The sequence below is a fragment of the Neolamprologus multifasciatus genome, chromosome 16 (assembly GCF_963576455.1).
Source record: "Neolamprologus multifasciatus chromosome 16, fNeoMul1.2, whole genome shotgun sequence".
NCBI classification, from domain to species: domain Eukaryota; kingdom Metazoa; phylum Chordata; class Actinopteri; order Cichliformes; family Cichlidae; genus Neolamprologus; species Neolamprologus multifasciatus.
In genome coordinates this window covers 8377785-8383255 of record NC_140454.1, presented here as the reverse complement: position 1 = coordinate 8383255, position 5471 = coordinate 8377785, and the positions used below count along the sequence as shown (strand labels likewise).

General features: G+C 42.4%; 2 pseudogenes; both read right to left on the bottom strand.

Annotated features, from left to right (window-relative positions):
- Positions 1-1334: 1334 nt before the first annotated feature.
- On the bottom strand, positions 1335-3448 carry LOC146500220 (zinc finger BED domain-containing protein 4-like; annotated as a pseudogene).
- A 1245-nt stretch (positions 3449-4693) lies between these two features.
- The window catches only part of LOC146500219 (E3 SUMO-protein ligase ZBED1-like), a 1611-nt pseudogene continuing 833 nt past the window's right edge, over positions 4694-5471 (bottom strand).

The window sequence follows — 5471 nt, the reverse complement described above, 5'->3', positions numbered from 1 at the left end:
ATGTCATAAAGCAAACTTGCATAGATGCTGTCTGTTCTCATCAGCGGGGGAACCTCAGGATCTTCCAGCACAGGAGGCAGTTCTTCTCCGGTAACTGCCATTACATTGCTGTCAGAATCTGAGTTGTGTTCCTGCAGTAAGAAAAAACAAAACAGATTACTTCAAGCTCAGAAAAAATAAGCCTTTAATAACTTCATATTAGTTTAAAAATGTACTTTCTACTTAAAGCCTGTTACAGTCTTACTGTTTGATTTGCAATGTTACGGCCCTAGCTGGGTCTCCTGAAACTGCCCTTGTCTGGGCGTGGTGTTTTTCTCCGCCTCCTCCTCTCTTGCTCCACCCCTCTGTCTCTCTCTTGTTCTTCTCTCTCCCTGGGACACAGCTGCTGCTCATTGGCCTCATTTACCACCTGGGATCAGTCAGCAATCACCTCTCTGAGGTTATATAAGCTGGGGATGGGCTGGATGTGCGAGGGTGGCTTTCTCTGGTGTCTCTGCTTTGAGTGCTAGGTGTGTGATTGCCCTGCCTACGGTAGTGATGGGCAGATGAAGCTTCATGAAGCACTGAAGCGTTTCATCCAATTGGTTCACCCCAACGCAAAGCTTCTTGAAGCTTCATTTGCTCTAGTGGGACACCTACTGGACGTAAAAATATTAGTTGGCATGAATTTGAACAGTGTGGCATTTTGCACACAACCTGTAAATGTCAACAACAAAAGGAGTGTGTAAAACATGTATATTGTAGTGATGGCAGTATACTGTGTATATACTGGCAGTATGGAAAATGATTATTTGGAAATGATCATTTACTGTGAGGTGAGGTGTGGTTGGGGTGTGGACAGCGGTTGTGCTTTTGTAACATTGAGGTATGGACAGTGATTAGTGTTTAGGGGACACATCATTGGTTTTTATTTAAAAACAACAGTTTCTCCACTGTGGCAGGTCGTAGGCAATTTCTTTTTTTGGACAATATTTCCCCTGCTTTTGAAAACACTCACTTACAGGGCACAGATGAGGCAGGGGTACACAGGTATGTCAGTGCTAACTTATATAAGTGAGGGTAGACATATTTTTGTCTCTCCCAGTATTTAAGGTGGTCCTCCAGCCTTCCAATATTTGGCTCTATTATGTACCGTTGGACCTCAATATTTGCGTCTGCTGTCACATTTTGTGTCTGTGTCTGCCTGATATTCTCATCCAGGCGACACCACAGGTTGTTACCTAAACAAAAAGGAGAGTCGTATGAGATACTACCAATTCAATTTTCAATTCAATGTTATTTCCATAGCGCCAAACAACAACAACAACAACAACAACAACAACAACAACAACAACAACAACAACAACAGTCGCCTCAAGGCGCTTTATATTGTACAGTAGATCGTACAATAATAGATACAGAAGAAAACCCAACATTCAGTTTATATAAATGCAACTAAAATGCAATAACAATAGTACCGTGGGAAACAGCCTCAACAGATTGTGACGTTGATGGCTGTGGTGGTGGTGCGGAGGAAGAGGAGGTGGTGGAGGCCCTCATTACAGAAGCACATTCTGCTTTTAGTCTTTTTTTCTGCTTCGCTAGCTCTTGCAGGGCTGAGAAACCCGAGTTTTCTGAAGCTTGGGTCCAGCAGTGTCGCAAGGAACATAATGCTCATGGTCTGTATTTTATCTAGCTTCTCTCTCAATAGCATCCTCAGCTTCTGAGCCAGAGAAGACCCAATGGATGGTGATTTTTCCATTTGTTCATTGAGGCAATGATCCAGCATAGTGAGCAAAGGTATGACCTTTGACCCAGACACCCTTTTTTCCTGAGAGAGCTCAGTGGTTGCATCGTTAAATGGTGCTAGGACAACCAGACACTCTGAAATTATACCAAATTCCTCAGATGAAATAGGTGGGATGTCTGTTGTGAGACTTGCCAAAGCAGCACCCACTGGCTCCCTTTGCTCAAACAGTCTTTGCAGCATATTGTAAGTGCTGTTCCAGCGGGTTTCCACCTCCTGTAGTAGTTTGAGTTGAGGCTTCCTTAGTTGTTCCTGCACAACTGAAAGCCTCTCCTTACAAAATACAATTAAAAAAGCATACATTAGATTGTCAAGGGTGCAGAACTATACACATAAGTAGCATTAAAGAAACTGTAATTAAGCCACTTAAGAACTTACCTTTGCAGAGGTACTGCTCCTGAAATATCCCACGATCTTCCTGGACTTGGCTCGGATGTCAGAGACCTCAGGGGTCTGGTCAAGGGCCTTCTTCACCACTAAGTTCAGGGTGTGAGCTATGCATATGGCATGTTTAAGTTTTAGCTCCCTTGCACAAGCCCCCATATCGGCAGCCCCATCTGTTACTAGGCATGTAACTTTGTCAGTAATTGCCCATTCTGCCATGAGTGAGCCTTTCACTTGTGCAATGTTTTCTTCAGTGTGTGCATTAGGAAAATATTGCACTCCTAAAACAACTGTGTTTAATGTGCTGGACTCATCAACAAAATGGCAGGTGACTGCAAGATAGGCCTCTGTGTTGATGGAAGTCCACATATCTGATGTCAGACTCACAGCTGCTGCCTTCTCAACGCTGTCCTTAGCTTCATCTCCTGGTACCTGGCCTCCACCATGACTTTCAGGGCCTAAAGGAAAGAAAAAAACATGTGTTACTGTTTTAGCTGTTTGGTGTTTGACGACATTTTGTGAGGTTTAACCTGAGATGCTGGCGTTTCAGGCATAACGTTTAATTTACAAATTGACACAGGATTTTAATGAATCAATATCACTTTATTCAATTTAGCATGGATTGTAATCAGAAAAGCGATAATCAAAACCCACCCCTAATCATGAACTTGCATAGTAAAAACATGATCTATGTAAGGTAACCCTTTTGTTATTTTCATTTAAAAAGAGGATTAGTTTTACTGTGCGCTGGCCGAGTCTGTTTCTTTTCTTAGAAATAATTTCTCCTGCCCTAGAGAAAATCCTCTCGCATGGAACAGAAGAGGTTGTGCAAGTTGGTAGATATGCAGGTATGCAGTCTTCCTGGGTCCTGCAGACTATCACCTGAAAACAATAAACAAAATGATTTTCTAAAATGTGTAGCAATGTAATTTACGTATAGTGTCAAATACATTTTTTTTTAGTCTTTATTAGCTTTAATTCACATGGAAGTGTTTCTAAAGTCCTATGCTGTAATGATATTTACATTATGGAAACATGATTTTGGACATTTCAAGTTTTTCACTTCGGCAGATAAAATAAATTGAGCAAAATCAACTCAAAATGATTCACTTTCCTATAACCCACTGAATCACTTGTGTTCTAAATGAAGCTTCGGACGTCACTGATCACGTGACTCTGGCCAAACGACACAGTGCTTCTGCAGTGTGTTGTTTTTTGGGTACTCACCGGAGCGTCAGCTTCAAGCGGGCCATCATTAGTCTAATGGATAGATTTAATCAATAAACCATTCTTATGTCTGTGAAGGTTCTCAGTCATCCAGGTCATCGTAGTCAAAGGAGCTTGCAAAGAAAAGCGTCTGGACTTCTTTAAGTTACTTGAAGACGTTTCACCTCTCATCCGAGAGGCTTCTTCAGTTCTAAGGTCAAATGGTGGAGAGTCCCAGATATAAACCTGGTGGGAGTGTCCCCCCACAGAGGGACAAAAGGACCCCCTGATGATCCTCTAATCGCCTGAGCCAAGGTGTGGAACTGGGTGTGGGTCCCAATCAGCCAGAGGTTCGGGTGAGTTCATTGTGAAACCTGGCCCCACCTTTATCATGCGAATTCCTGAGGTCAGATGGCCCAGGGTGTGAGTGGGCGTTAAGGCGTCTGGGAAGGGATCTCAAAACTGGATTATAGATGGCAGAGAGTTGGTGTCGTAAACTTTTCTTCTTTTCTTTGCAAGCTCCTTTGAAAACCATTCTTATGTAAACATGCACCATGGTGTGGTATTTCTTTGCCCGTCACTTCTTGATGTTGGTAAATAAAATAAATGCAAAATACATATAATAACATACAACACATTATGGCGCATGCCTCTGCTGTGAGGTCCTGCCTCCAGGTACTTAGCAATTAACCACTGGACACCTGGACAGGTCTGTTTATAGATCATATTATATTTGCTAAATCTCTGATATATTTTGAAACTGGGGAAAGAACTGATTGTGAACTGGGAGGGGAAATTCTTGCGAACATGTCAAATAAAAACATGATGCATTTAAGGTTATCCTGTTTGGTTTTTATTCAAGAAAAGAATTTGTTCCACTGTGTGAGGACTGAGTCTGTTCCTTGGATATAATTTCTCCTGCCTTAGAGAAGATCCTCTCACATGGAACGGATGATGCTGGGGTGCACAAAAACTGCAAAGCAAGTTTATAAAGATGGGGTATACAGTCTTCCTGGTTCCCCAGAAGTGGAGCGGATCCTCTGTCCGGGGAATCAAAGGATCTGCCATGTACCTCTGTACTTCCACTGTGGCATCTGCTGTGGCATTCCTCACCTGCCTCTCCACCATATGGCTGTCCAGCAAATCCCACAGACCATCACCTAAAAGACTAATGAAATTAAATAGCTGCACATTTTGTAGAATAACATTTTCAGATGTATTTTAAAATGAAATATTTTGGTTCACTCATTACATCAAATGTGAATATTCAAATGTAAGTGATACTAAAGATATCTAATGAAATTTATATTTTGACAAGCAGATTTTAGTTTGTTTAAAAACTTCTTATAGTCACATATTTCCAATAACAGAATTAAAACTTTGGGATATTGAGACATTTTTAGAATATGCTGGAACCCTGTCATTGTGTTATGGACTTCAGGTCAACAAAAGCCATACCTGACTGAGTTGCAGAACTGGTTGCTGGCTCTGGCTGTGACGAGGTAGATGGGACAGGAGGGACAGGCATTATCTGGTCTTTTTCATTTTCAATGATGGTGGCACATTCTGCAGTCAGATGTCTCACTGCAGCTTGAGCATTGGTCTGACTGCAAAACCCCACAGCCTTGGTTCTTGGATCAAGCAGGGTAGCAATGGTCATTACACTCATTGTTTCCAAGTAAGACGAACATTCACCCAGCATTCTTGTGAGGTTCATGCACAGCTGGCGGGCTTTGTCATCCAGAACTTGAGGTTGTTTTTTAGCAATTGCATACAATTGCAGACAAGTGGAATTACTTTGGACCCAGATACTCTCTGCTCTCCAGAAAGTTCAGTAGTGGCTGTGTAAAAAGGAGAAAGCACCTCCAGGCACTCTTTAACTGAGAGGTACTCCTCTGCAGTGACAGGTGTGAGATCTGTTCTCATTGAGACAAGGGCAGCACTAACTGGCTCTCTCCTCATACAGATGTTGCAGCATGGTGTATGTGCTGTTCCACCTGGTGTCAACCTCCTGAAGGAGCTTTAGATGTGATCTGCCCATCTGCTGCTGCATTTGGCAGAGCTTCTCCTTTGCTGTTGCGCTAGATCGGAAATA